The sequence below is a fragment of the Rattus norvegicus genome, chromosome 11 (assembly GCF_036323735.1).
Source record: "Rattus norvegicus strain BN/NHsdMcwi chromosome 11, GRCr8, whole genome shotgun sequence".
Lineage (NCBI taxonomy): Eukaryota > Metazoa > Chordata > Mammalia > Rodentia > Muridae > Rattus > Rattus norvegicus.
The window spans coordinates 83,738,113-83,751,356 of record NC_086029.1 but is presented as its reverse complement, the minus strand read 5'-3'; the positions used below and the strand labels follow the sequence as shown (position 1 = coordinate 83,751,356).

General features: G+C 43.6%; 1 long non-coding RNA gene across 1 annotated transcript; it reads left to right on the top strand.

The window, feature by feature from the left end:
* The first annotated feature begins 7,490 nt into the window (after window positions 1–7,490).
* LOC120095681 (uncharacterized) lies at window positions 7,491–11,548 on the top strand. The gene is made up of 3 exons (XR_005491410.2): window positions 7,491–7,576; window positions 9,950–10,052; window positions 10,984–11,548. It is a non-coding gene; the product is annotated as an uncharacterized LOC120095681 (long non-coding RNA).
* The last annotated feature ends 1,696 nt before the right edge of the window (window positions 11,549–13,244 follow it).

Here is a 13,244-nt window from a genome sequence, read left to right as displayed (position 1 = left end):
AATCCAGGTGTGTCCCACGGTTCACAACCTCCAGGTGGGTATGAGAGCTCACGCCTGTAATCTCAGCATTTGGGAGGCAGAGGCAGAAAGACTGATGCAAGTTGCAGGCCAGGCAAGGTTATGTAGTGAGACCACATTTCAAGAATGCCACAAAAGGAGGCTGAGTGGTGAAAAGGGTCTGGGCAGTGATCTTACAGAGTCCTGAGTTCAGTTCCCAGCACTCACACGTTAGGGGGAGGGCGTGGTGGTAACTCCAGTTCCAGAGGATCCAACACCCATTTCTGGATTCACATATGTGTACACATCCACGCCGAAACATACCACCCTCCCCCCATGATTTAAAAACCCAAAACAACCCAAGGTAAATTCTAATCTCCAAGGTGATGCTATGAGAGTCGAAGTGATGAATTAGTATGTTATGAGTTAGGAGAGTATTCAGAGCTTTTTGAGAGGCCCTCCAGAGAGCTGTAGACCACATGAGTGTACAGTAAGAAGCTACTTGTTGGGGTTGGGGATTTAGCTCAGTGGTAGAGCGCTTGCCTAGGAAGCGCAAGGCCCTGGGTTCGGTCCCCAGCTCCGAAAACAAAGAAAAAAAAAAAAAGAAGAAGAAGCTACTTGTCATCACTGTCAATGAACCAGGAGATGGTCTTCACCAGACAGAGCGAACTTTGATCTTAGACTTGCCAACTTCCAGAACTGCAAGAATTAAATTCACAGTTAACGAGTCACCTAGTTTATGGTGTTTTATTTTAGCAGACTGAATGCACTGGGATATGAAAGAAACTAAGGGCTTACTCCTGGAGGCCAGTCCCCAGCTTTAGGAGTCTGAGACAGGAAGGTCTTGAGTTCAAGGTCAGCCTAGGATTGATAGAGACGACCGCTGTCTTTTTTTGTTTAAGACAAGGTCTCACTATTTAGCTCTGGCTGTCCTGGAACTTTCTATGTAGACTACAATGTAGGCTGGTTTTGAACTCATAGAGATGTGCCTATCTCAGCCTCCTAAGTGCTGGGATTAAAGAGGCATGTTCTACTCTGACATTTAATGTTACCACAACATTCTACCATGACTGGCACAGAAATAGGTAATACTTTAAAAATATTTACTTTATATCTCTGAATCTGCAGGTATACCAAAGGATCTTAACCACTAGGCCATCTCGCTAGTCTTGTAATAATCTTTCTAAAGATCCAAGTATAGTGATGTATGTCTATAGTCTATAACTTGGGAGGCTCAGGCAAGAGAATTGCTACAAGTTTCGAACCAGCAGGAGCTAACAGCAAATTCTAATCTGCCAGGGCTGTCTAGGAAAATCCTATCTCAAGAAACAAACAAAAAACCCAACAACAGCAAACAAACAAACAAACAAAACCACAAGGCAAGAGGGATCAGTTTTAATCACAGTCATCTCTTGCAACACACGGAATCAAAATTTTTACAATGGATAAGAAAATATGGAAAATTTCAAAGCTCTTTGCCACCTTTGACTCTTCTATGCTTAGAGAGTCATAGTAGGCGATTTCTTGGGTGTTTCCAAATATTTTTTTCTTCCTGAGATTTTTTTCCCCCTAACCTCAACCTCTTCTGAGTACATGACTACAGGTATGTAGCTCTAAACTGTCTTAAAGCTGTCTTCATATCTAAATAATGCAATAATTACTCATATATATCTTATTTATTTATTATTTTATGTGTCTGTTTTGTCTGCATGTATGGGAATGCACTATATAATATATGGCCATTTCCCATGAAGATCAGAAGGAATCAGATCTCCAGGAACTAGAGCTACAAGTGATTTGAGTTGCCATGTGGGAGCTGGGAATCAAAGCAGGTCCTCTAGAAAAGCAGCCAGCACTTTTAACTGGTAAACAACAGTCCAGCCTAGAATGCATAGTTTTAATTTTAAAAATTGTATATGCTTGTGGGCAGCATGCATGTGTCCCTTGTGGAGGTCAGAGGACTGTAGATACATTTTTGAGGGGTTTGCTATACCAGTTTAGCCCGTTCTAACTCCCAAATAAGTGACACAGAGGCCCATTAAGTTTATTAGCAAGCTTTAAGCACTGTGACTGGCAGGTTCTAAGCTATTTTAACTCTCTAAGCCACCTACATCCCAGCCCCAGGCACTGTTTTACTTGCAAGTTGAGTCACACCCTGGTTTGCCTTGCTTTATATGTCCTCATGGCGAATTCCTTGGTGACCTGTTCATTGGGACTGCTCCTGGATCATCTGCCTCATGGTCACCTCTTCTCTCCCTTCTTCGTGATCCTTCTCCTCCCTCTCTCTCCCTGGGACCCCTGATTGGGCAGTCTAGCCTTGTTATCTCCTCTGCCCAGTCTGTGGCTGGTCAGCCTTTTATTAACCAATCACGAGTAATTTGGGATCATTTTTTGCACCGCTTTGAGACAGGAGAGTCTTCAATATCCATGACAATGCCAGTGTCCAGACTGTAAGTAGATCTCTGGGCACAGAAATCAGCATCGGACTACACAGTACTCCAGAGCCTCCTCCAACAAACGAGAGCCTACAGGATCCAGTTCTTTCCTCCCACCATGTGTGATCTTTGGTCATTAGGCTTGGAAGCAATGCCATCTCACCAGCTCCAGAGTTGTATTTTCGGCAGAACTTCACAGGCCTGGGGGTCCTTCCATGCCACTCCTCTTTGACAGCCACTTTCTGTTGTTGTAAAAATATAAAAAATAAAAAAGGTAAGGTTGTCTTTTATCCCTGCTAGATCCGACACCGTGGTGCCCCCAAGATACCTGCTGGATGTCTTAATTCTCAGTCAGCAAAGCCTGTCACCTGCTCTGATCCATCACCTATCACACTGCCAGAGGCCTCTCTCTGAGCCTGGCAGCAATCTCTCTACCTATCTAGTTCCCAAGGCAGGTTTCCATGCCAGAAACACACATCCCAACTCCGTGGTGGCCCAGACCAGCCACCCCACACTCCATTACACTTAAATCTACACATGAAAGAACACACAACACAATAACCTTTGGCCCATTTGATGAGATATAATTGCCCACCTACACATACAGAGCCCAATACACATCCATCCCTTAAGAACATTCGTAACAACCTGTAAAGGTACAGTGTGGAATCTTAACGTCACCCACCATATTGTCCTGCCACGGCTTCTCTCCCTCTCCCTCCTGTCTCTTCCTCCTTTCCATTCCAGTCTCCTCCTCTTCCTGCAAACTTTTCTCCCACCCATCCTTTCTTCTTGTCCAATGACAGGCTTCCTTCAATCTTGCACCTGCCTCACCTGTGACATCATCCCACATTTCACCCTTTTTTGTCTAATTAAAAAAAACTTTCTCTCATATATAAGCTGAGCACAACTATTATCATTTTGTAATTAAAAGCATAAAATATACCTAACACCTAGTCTAACACTCTGTCAGTTAAACAGAACATTTAGCTATCCATTACAGCTTAACAAAGGGTTAAATATTTATATTATATCTTGGCTAGCTTGTATACTATCTGATAACCAATAAAATATGTACTTTCAGAGTTAAGCAGCCTGATAGGCTATGAGACTATATCTAGTCTTGAACTCCATCAGAAATCTGAGAATGACCAAATATCTCTACACATAGAAAGCCTAACACGGCTTCTAGAACTGAGAGGTTGTAGAGACAAATCTCTACCAGCACAGTCTCCTGTTAGCAACATGTAAGCACAAGTCTTCAGCCTTCTGGCCCAAAATCAACTGACAGACTCTTGAAATGCAGATTTTGAAGGGCAGATCACCCTGTCTTGGCAGGGTTTATCAGTCAACTACTCTGCATAATTTGTCCTTTTCTGGACAGTATTAGTCTGCAGATGAAACAGGCAGTTTTGTCCAGGGGCTGCCCAGCCACAAAGTATTGCCTCACCTGGAGGTAGAAATGTTCACATTCTTCATAAAATCCACCAAAGGGGAACTGTTAGGAGCAGATATGTCTCAACAAAAGATAAATAACTTTAAATCTCAAATTTTGTGGATTTCTGACGGTTTTGAAAAACATCTATCTATATAAGGTAACTGAACTGTTGTCTTTGTATCTTAAAAGTATCTTGAAAGTTCTCTCACAAAGTCACAGCCATGAATTTGCTATTTGGCCCTTAACTCACAGGTGCAATCAACTCAGAAGTTCGTAATGACACCATTAGGACTGGCTCTAAACCTTGTACTTTTAAACTCTTTTAACAAATAATTTCTATATCAAAACAAAGATATGAGTTTAGCTTAGTTACCAAATGAGATTGTGACTGTACAACTCAATCTAGCTAATTCCTCCCTTATGTTAAATTACAACCATTTCTAAATTCCTCATACAAACAACTTTACAATAACCACTTTCAGCCCCCCAGGAGATTGGGGCGACGACTCCTCCATAGCTTCTTCAAGCTATACATGGGCGTTGAGATATCCTTGGGGGTAGGGGGGAGGAAGAGTGAAGCAAATGCTATAGCGGGATTTGTCCTGACTGGACCCAGCTGAAAGTCCTTGAGACCAGGAATCCAAGTAGGCACACTCTGCAAAATACAGCTCTCAAGACAAAAATTTAGAATCGAGGTATCTTTTTGTTTGATTCTCCTGAATCTAATTTTTCAGGTGGTCTACCTCTATCAAATCTGATCAGTATGACTCTGTGATGTTTCCAGAGCCTAATCACACTTTTTGAAAACAAAAGACAAAATCTTTCTCCCAAAATACTGTGTTCCTTAGTCTGTAACCAGAAAAGCTTGTATCTTGCACTCTTTCCCAGAGTAATAATATAACCATAAAACTCAAAGTCACACCCATTATGAAGATTAAACAATTTGTTAAAAAAGGAAGTAAGCTAAACAATGAACCTGATAGGCTTTTGTACTGTATGATATCAGGAAATGAACCCAAAATTCCCATGGAGCCCACGTTTAGAGAATCCAAGCTTCCTGTTGTGGTAAATATCAAAAGTAACCACAAACCCTCGCTAGCCGGCATCAACGAGCCATATGGCCTTTAGCCGGGTTATTTGTAAAACAAACTAAACACCTTCTATCAACTCTAATACCAATAAGCAACGTATCAAACCAGGTCTTTAGCCCAAAATATATCCATTTGTTAAGCTCTCTACCCGGAGCCACAGATTTTTCTTTAACCTTAATAACTTCTATAATATATGTCTGCATTCACTCTGCCTGGTGTTACAGACATTTATCACAACTCTCTACTTGGAGTTAGTGACTAATTTTTCCCTAAGTTCTGAACCGTGGGTGAAAATCACCACCTGATTCAGGTAATCTCTTTACTCTCTCCTTTAAAAAAAACTTAAATGACCTTCTAATACCTGTAATTAAGAAGTAGCTTGTCTAACTAGGATTTCAACCCAAAATTCTCGTGGAGCCCACATTAGAAGGAATATGAGTATCCTGAAAGACTTTCTTAACAACTTTCTTTAAAAAGCAGCTTTTAATCTATAACTCTGATCTGCCATTACTTATCACACAGCAGGGGACCTACAGCCAGCACAGTTTGCTTTTGTGTTTGTTTAAAGTTCCCGAGCTAGAGACATCATGTGACTCAACATGGCACTGTCCTCCTTTTAGAAAATAAAACTTTCTCTCAACTCTTAGGATTACTAGTGGATGCTTGCCCATCACATTGGTTCGCCATCTGTTGTTGTAAAAATATAAAAAATAAAAAAAAACATCGGCTACAGCATTTGCTACATTCTTCCTCCCCGCTACCCCCAAGGATATCTCTTTTCTTTCTTTCTTTTTTTTTTCCCCCCGGAGCTGGGGACCGAACCCAGGGCCTTGTGCTTGCTAGGCAAGCGCTCTACCACTGAGCTAAATACCCAATCCCAAAGATTTATCTATTTATTATATTTTAGTACACAGCAGAAGAGGGCATCAGATCTCATTACAGATGGTTGTGAGCTACCATATGGTTGCTGGGATTTGAACTCAGGACCTCTGGAAGAGCAGTCAGTGCTTTTTTTTTTTTTTTTTTTTTTTTTTTGGTTCTTTTTTTTTTGGAGCTGGGGACCGAACCCAGGGCCTTGCGCTTCCTAGGCAAGCGCTCTACCACTGAGCTAAATCCCCAACCCCTGTCAGTGCTTTTTTTAAACACTGAGCCATCTCTCCATCCCCCCAAGGATATCTCAACGCCCATGTATAGCTTGAAGAAGTTATGGAGGAGTCATTGCCCCAATCTCCTGGGGGGCTGAAAGTGGTTATTGTAAAGTTGTTTGTATGAGGAATTTAGAAATGGTTGTAATTTAACATAAGGGAGGAATTAGCTAGATTGAGTTGTACAGTCACAATCTCATTTGGTAACTAAGCTAAACTCATATCTTTGTTTTGATATAGAAATTATTTGTTAAAAGAGTTTAAAAGTACAAGGTTTAGAGCCAGTCCTAATGGTGTCATTACGAACTTCTGAGTTGATTGCACCTGTGAGTTAAGGGCCAAATAGCAAATTCATGGCTGTGACTTTGTGAGAGAACTTTCAAGATACTTTTAAGATACAAAGACAGGGGTTGGGGATTTAGCTCAGTGGTAGAGCGCTTGCCTAGGAAGCGCAAGGCCCTGGGTTTGGTCCCCAGCTCCGAAAAAAAGAACCAAAAAAAAAAAAAAAAAAAAAAAAAAAAAGATACAAAGACAACAGTTCAGTTACCTTATATAGATAGATGTTTTTCAAAACCGTCAGAAATCCACAAAATTTGAGATTTAAAGTTATTTATCTTTTGTTGAGACATATCTGCTCCTAACAGTTCCCCTTTGGCGGATTTAATGAGGAAGTTGGGCATCTCTAACTCTGGGTGAGGCAATACTTTGTGGCTAGGCAGCCCCTGGGCAGAAACTGCCTGTTTCATCTGCAGACAAATGCTGTCCAGAAAAGGACAAATTATGCAGAATAGTTGGGTGATAAACCCTGCCAAGACAGGGTGATCGGCCCTTCAAAATCTGCATTTCAAGAGTCTGTCAGTTGATTTTGGGCCAGAAGGCTGAAGACTTGCACTCACATGTTGCTAACAGGAGACTGTGCTGGTAAAGATTTGTCTCTACAACCTCTCAGTTCTAGAAGCCATGTTAGGCTTTCTATGTGTAGAGATATTTGGTCATTCTCAGATTTCTGATGGAGTTCAAGACTGGATATAGTCTCATAGCCTATCAGGCTGCTTAACTCTGAAAGTACATATTTTATTGGATAGTTATCAGATAGTATACAAGCTAGCCAAGATATAATATAAATATTTAACCCTTTGTTAAGCTGTAATGGATAGCTAAATGTTCTGTTTAACTGATAGAGTGTTGGACTAGGTGTTAGGCATATTTTATGCTTTTAATTACAAAATGATAATAGTTGTGCTCAGCTTATATTTGAGAGAAGAGGTTTGTTTTTTTTTAAATTGGACAAAAAAGGGTGAAATGTGGGATGATGTCACAGGTGAGGCAGGTGCAAGATTGAAGGAAGCCTGTCATTGGACAAGAAGGAAGGATGGGTGGGAGAAAAGTTTGCAGGAAGAGGAGGAGACTGGAACGGAAAGGAGGAAGAGACAGGAGGGAGAGGGAGAGAAGCCGTGGCAGGACAATATGGTGGGTGACGTTAAGATTCCACACTGTAGGGGCTGGGGATTTAGCTCAGTGGTAGAGCGCTTACCTAGGAAGCGCAAGGCCCTGGGTTCGGTCCCCAGCTCCGAAAAAAAGAACCAAAAAAAAAAAAAAAAAAAAAAAGATTCCACACTGTACCTTTACAGGTTGTTACGATTGTTCTTAAGGGATGGATGTGTATTGGGCTCTGTATGTGTAGGTGGGCAATTATATCTCATCAAATGGGCCAAAGGTTATTGTGTTGTGTGTTCTTTCATGTGTAGATTTAAGTGTAATGGAGTGTGGGGTGGCTGGTCTGGGCCACCACGGAGTTGGGATGTGTGTTTCTGGCATGGAAACCTGCCTTGGGAACTAGATAGGTAGAGAGATTGCTGCCAGGCTCAGAGAGAGGCCTCTGGCAGTGTGATATGGGATGGAGCAGAGTGGGTGAGAGGCTTTGCTGACTGAGACTTAAGACATCCAGCAGATACCTTGGGGCACTGAGGTGCCAGACCTAGCGGGGATAAAAGACAACCTTACTTTTTTTATTTTTTATATATTTTTTAAAGATTTATTCATTTATTTATATAAGTACACTGTAGCTGTCTTCAGACACACCAGAAGAGGGCATCGGATCTCTTTACAGATGGTTGTGAGCCACCATGTGGTTGCTGGGAATTGAACTCATGACCTCTGGAAGAGCAGTTGGGTGCTCTTAACAGCTGAGCCATCTCTCCAGCCCTATTTTTTATATTTTTACAATAACGACTTTGTTTTGTCCAACGGAGCCATGAAACATCCTTGCTTCCCAAGATAACCAATTCTTTTCATTGGAAGGGATTTGCCAGTTTGATAGAGGTGTTTATGGGAGAACGGGAGGAGGCTGATGCTGGAAAAGTCAAGGAAAGGTGAAGCACACAGTTTGGAAAAGTGTATGGGGGGCGGCGCTCAGTGGTTAAGAGCACTGACTGCTCTTCCAGAGGTCCTGAGTTCAAGTCCCAGCAACCACATGGTGGCTCCCAACCATGTGTAACAGGATCTGACGCCCTCTTCTGGTGTGTCTGAAGATAGTGGCAGTGAACTCGTATACATAGAATGAGTAAATAAATCCTTTTTGAAAAAAGCAAGGAAAATGTGTTTTTTATATTGCTGCAGTTGGAGAAGAGAGACAATGGTTTTAAAGTGTGGTAAATAAGCCAGGCATGGTGGTGCACACCGTGAATCCCAGCACTGAGGAGGTAAATGCTGGTAGATCTCTTGAGTCTGAGGCCATCCTGGGGTACAGAGAGAGAGTTCCAGGACAGCCAAAGCTACACAGAGAAACCCTGTCTCTAAAAACAAAGTGTAGGAGCGACCTAAGTCAGATTCTGAGGAAGCAGGGAGGTATTGGCTGCTTGGTAGGACTACGCAGGATTTCTTTTCTTGATTTTGCCTGCGTTTCCAACAACCCGCGCCTTTCAGTCCTCTTGGTGCCTGGCCCAGAGGACCCACCTCTATTATGAACACTCAAGATGAGAGGAGTCAGCATGGTGGTGGCTCATGCCTGTAATCCTTGTTCTTGGCAGGCTGAGGCAGGAGGATGGCCGTCAAGGATTCCGGATCAGCCTTACCTACATTGTGAGTTCTAGGCCAGCCTGGGCTAAGAGTAAGAACCCACCTAAAAGTAAATAAATAGAGGTAAAAGGAGTAGGAAGCTGAGCATGAGGACAAGGCGGGACTTAGTGATGACGACAGCACAGGACAATTAGGACACTGAGAGCTTCTGGAAGACAGGATCGAGGCCAGAACAAGTTCTTTCTGCATGTCCCTGGCTAGCCTGGAGTTCTCTATGTAGATCCGCTGGCTTAGAAATCACAGAGATCTGCCAGCCTCCGGCTCCCAAATGCTGGGATTAAAGGTGTGGGATGCACCATGCCTAGCTGCGTCTTTTGTTTTAAGACACCAGATTTGAGGTCATAGAAATGAGCACAGTCTCCCCAGGCAGAGTCCTTTCCCCTAGGAAGTTTGTCATTACACCCGAGGGTTAGAAGCTGGAGTGGCCTGCCGTAGCCAGACCAAAAGCACAGACGTCTGAAAGAGGTTGCGTCAGCTTCTTTATGCTGCTGTAACAAATTGCTACCGACCCGAAGGCAGAAACAATTCATTCTTAATACCTTACGTAGTTCTGAAGCCAGAAGTCCACTGGGCCAAGATCAAAGTGGCAACAGGATGTGGAGTTTAGGCCCAGGAGGGTAATCTGTTCCTTGTCTCTTCTGGTAGCTGCCAGCTCTCCTTGGCTTGTGACCACACCATATCCATTGTTAGGCCCGCATCTTCAGATCTCTCTATTTATCTCATGCTGCCTTCTCTCCGTGTACCCTTTGCCCCTCTCTCTTATAGGGATGTATGTGGTTGCTTTTAAAGCCTCCTTGAACCACGCGAAACTGTGATCGAGCTAGAAATGATGGCTCACACCTGGAATGCCAGTACTTGGAAGGCAAAGGTAGGGTGATCGCTACGAGTCTGGGGCCAGCCTGTCTAGCACTCCAGAATAGCCAGGCTAAGTATTAGTTAGTTTTCCATTGTTGTGCCAAAGCACCGTGATCAAGACAGCTTATAAAAGAAGGCATTTAGTTTGGGGTTCATGCTTGCAGTCCGTAGCCATTACAGCAAGAAGCATGGCAGAAGGATCCATGGCCCTGGAGTAATAGCTGAGAGCTTATATCTGAGCACAAACGAGAGAGAGAGAGAGAGAGAGAGAGAGAGAGAGAGAGAGAGAGAGAGAGAGAGAGAGAGAGAGAGAGAGAGAAAGAGAGAGAGAGAGAGAGAGAGACACTAAGAATGGAGTGGGGTGGGGTTGGGGATTTAGCTCAGCGGTAGAGCGCTTGCCTAGGGAGCACAAGGCCCTGGGGTTCGGTCCCCAGCTCCGAAAAAAAGAAAAGAAAAAAAAAAGAATGGAGTGGGGTTTTTGAAACGTCAAAGCCCACCCCTAGTGACACATCTCCTCCAACAAGGCTACACTTAATTTGTCCCAAACAGTTCTATCAACTGGGGACCCAGCATTCAAATATATGAGCCAATGTGGGCCATTCTCATTCAAAACATCACATCAGGACTATACAGTGAGACCATCTCAAACAAACAAACAAATGTATAAGAAAGATATTTTTAATTATACAGGACAATATAGTAAGACCCTGTCTCAAATAAATAAATAAATATCTTTAATTATACTTGCAAATTTTTTCTCTAAAGGAAGCATGTCTAACCTGTGACCCATGGGCCATATACTTCTAAGGATAGACATACATGTTGCCCAACTATAAATTATAAACTTTAAAGTTATAAATTTTCTTTTCAGTCTCTCTCTCTCTCTCTCTCTCTCTCTCTCTCTCTCTCTCTCTCTCTCTCTCTCTCTGTTATTCTCTACACAGTTCTCCAATGGGTCAATTCCAGACACTGAACTTGGACAGCTGATACACAGTAAGGGCCTTTGCCCTCTGAGTCTCGGCAGCCTGAAAACAGTCTTCACCCCCTTTGTAAACAGAAAGGCTGAAATGGACCTGCGCGGTGGTGAGACACAGCCCTGTAAGCCACAGGGCTTTCCACCCTGGCGAGCCTGCTCTCAGCTGGAACACCTCTGCAGCTATTCCACTGACCCACAGGACAACTGGAAGCCAAACATTTGTCCTTCTCATCACCTCCTCCGCTCCCTACCGGGAGGGAGCTTTCCTGCGGTTCCTGCGCTATGGATGGAATGGCGCAGCCAGGATGGGACACTCGTGATATCTAGTGCCAGGACAGAAAAGCTGGCTAAGCCAGTGGTCAAAATGCGAAAGAGTTTGGTAAACATGTGAGGGAGACTGGGGCGGACAGACAGGTCCAGACCTGCCCTATTAGGCAGGAAATGTTGCGTAGGATGTCCTCTCTTCTTCCGCAGATGGCGAGAGGGCAGAAGCCACCTTAGGCAGCTGTGACCCTGTGCTGGATGGAACTGCAGCTGACACAGGCTGCTTCAGGGTATTTAAATCACTGAAGAATGAAAGGACTTTTAATTCCGGAGAACAAGGGCCTTGGTTTCTATGGTGTAGCTTCTGCTCTTTTTTTTCACAGCCCCACCTAGGCAAGCCTCAACCTTCCTACCCATAGTTCTCTTGTCTGTATTATAAAGCTTGTCTTTCAGCAGCAGTGGGGTATTACCTGCTGTAAACTGAAGAGTTATCGTTAGAGATCTCAGTGCTGAGGAAGCCGGGACTCTTAACTTCGCCACAGAAAACTGTTTTGGGATGAATCAGTATGAAGCAGAACTGGAGTTTACTCAGAAGGGAGAGATTTTAAAACTATGTGAGTCAGCGTGCGCATACGTGTGTGCACGTGCGCGCGCGTGCCTACGTGCGTGCAGATGAAAGCCAGAAGTCTATGTAAGGTGTTTTCCTTAGCTCTCCATCTCTTTTTTGAGACAGGGTCTCTGACTGAACCCAGAACTCATCTTTTCAACATGGCTAGCCCTCCAATAGGCTCTACAGACCTATTTGTCAGTGTACCCTGCCAGTAGTGTACCCCTGTGCCAGGCTTTTACTTGGGACTGAGGATCTGAATTCAAGTCCTTCATGAATGCATGACAAGCCTTTACTAACGTAGCCAGATCCACAGCCCCAGCTCCAGAAAGAGTTTTTTTCTTTTCTTTTCTTTCTTTTTTTTTTTTCAAGGCAGGTTTTGTCTGTATAGCTCTGTCAATCCTGAAACTTGCTCTGTAGACCAAGCTGGCCTAGAACTCAGTAATCTGCCCATCTCTGCCTCTCCAATGCTAGGATTAAGGACACGCACTACCATACCTAGCCAGAAAGAGAATTTTATCTTAATTAATGGGATTAACAGAACGGTGTTCAGGGAAAGAAGGAGATGGATACCCAAGAGCATGGATATGCACTTCCCAGGATCATCCCAGTTCAGGGCCTTTACAGTAGCCATATATACTAATTTGGTGGCTCCTGAAATTATGTCTTTAAAGTTTGCTAAGGGGCTGGAGAGATGGCGCAGCAGTATTCGCTGCTCTCGAAGAGGACCCAGGTTTGATTCCCAGCACCCGGGTCACATGGCTCACCTGTAACTCCAGTTCCAGGGTGTCAGCACCCTCTGGCCTCCACGGGGACCTGCTTACATGTGGTACATACAAACTCACACAGCCTCACACACACAGAGACATAACTTAAAAGTATGATGGGCATATGACTGTAATCCCAGCAATCGGGAGGCAGAGGTAGACAGAACTCTATGAGTTCAAGGCCAGTCTGGTCTACATAGTGAATCCATGTCTCAACAAACAAACAAAATTGCTAGGAATTTTAATAATTGATTATCAGCTTCTTAAAGGAGCAGGGTATCAGGACCACACACTGACCCTTATTTCCCAATAATCACCATGTTTTAAAAAAAGATTTATTTATTATATATAAGTACACTATAACTGTCTTCAGACACACCAGAAGAGGCCATCGGATCCTGTTACAGATGGTTGTGAGCCACCATGTGGTTGCTGGGAATTGAACTCAGGACCTCTGCAAGAGCAGACAGTGCTCTTAACTGCTGAGCCATCTCTCCAGCCACCACTTTTTTTAAAAATGGGGACTCACTATGTAGACCTGGCTGTCCTGGAACTCATTGTGCAGACCAGGCTAGCCATGAATTCATAGAA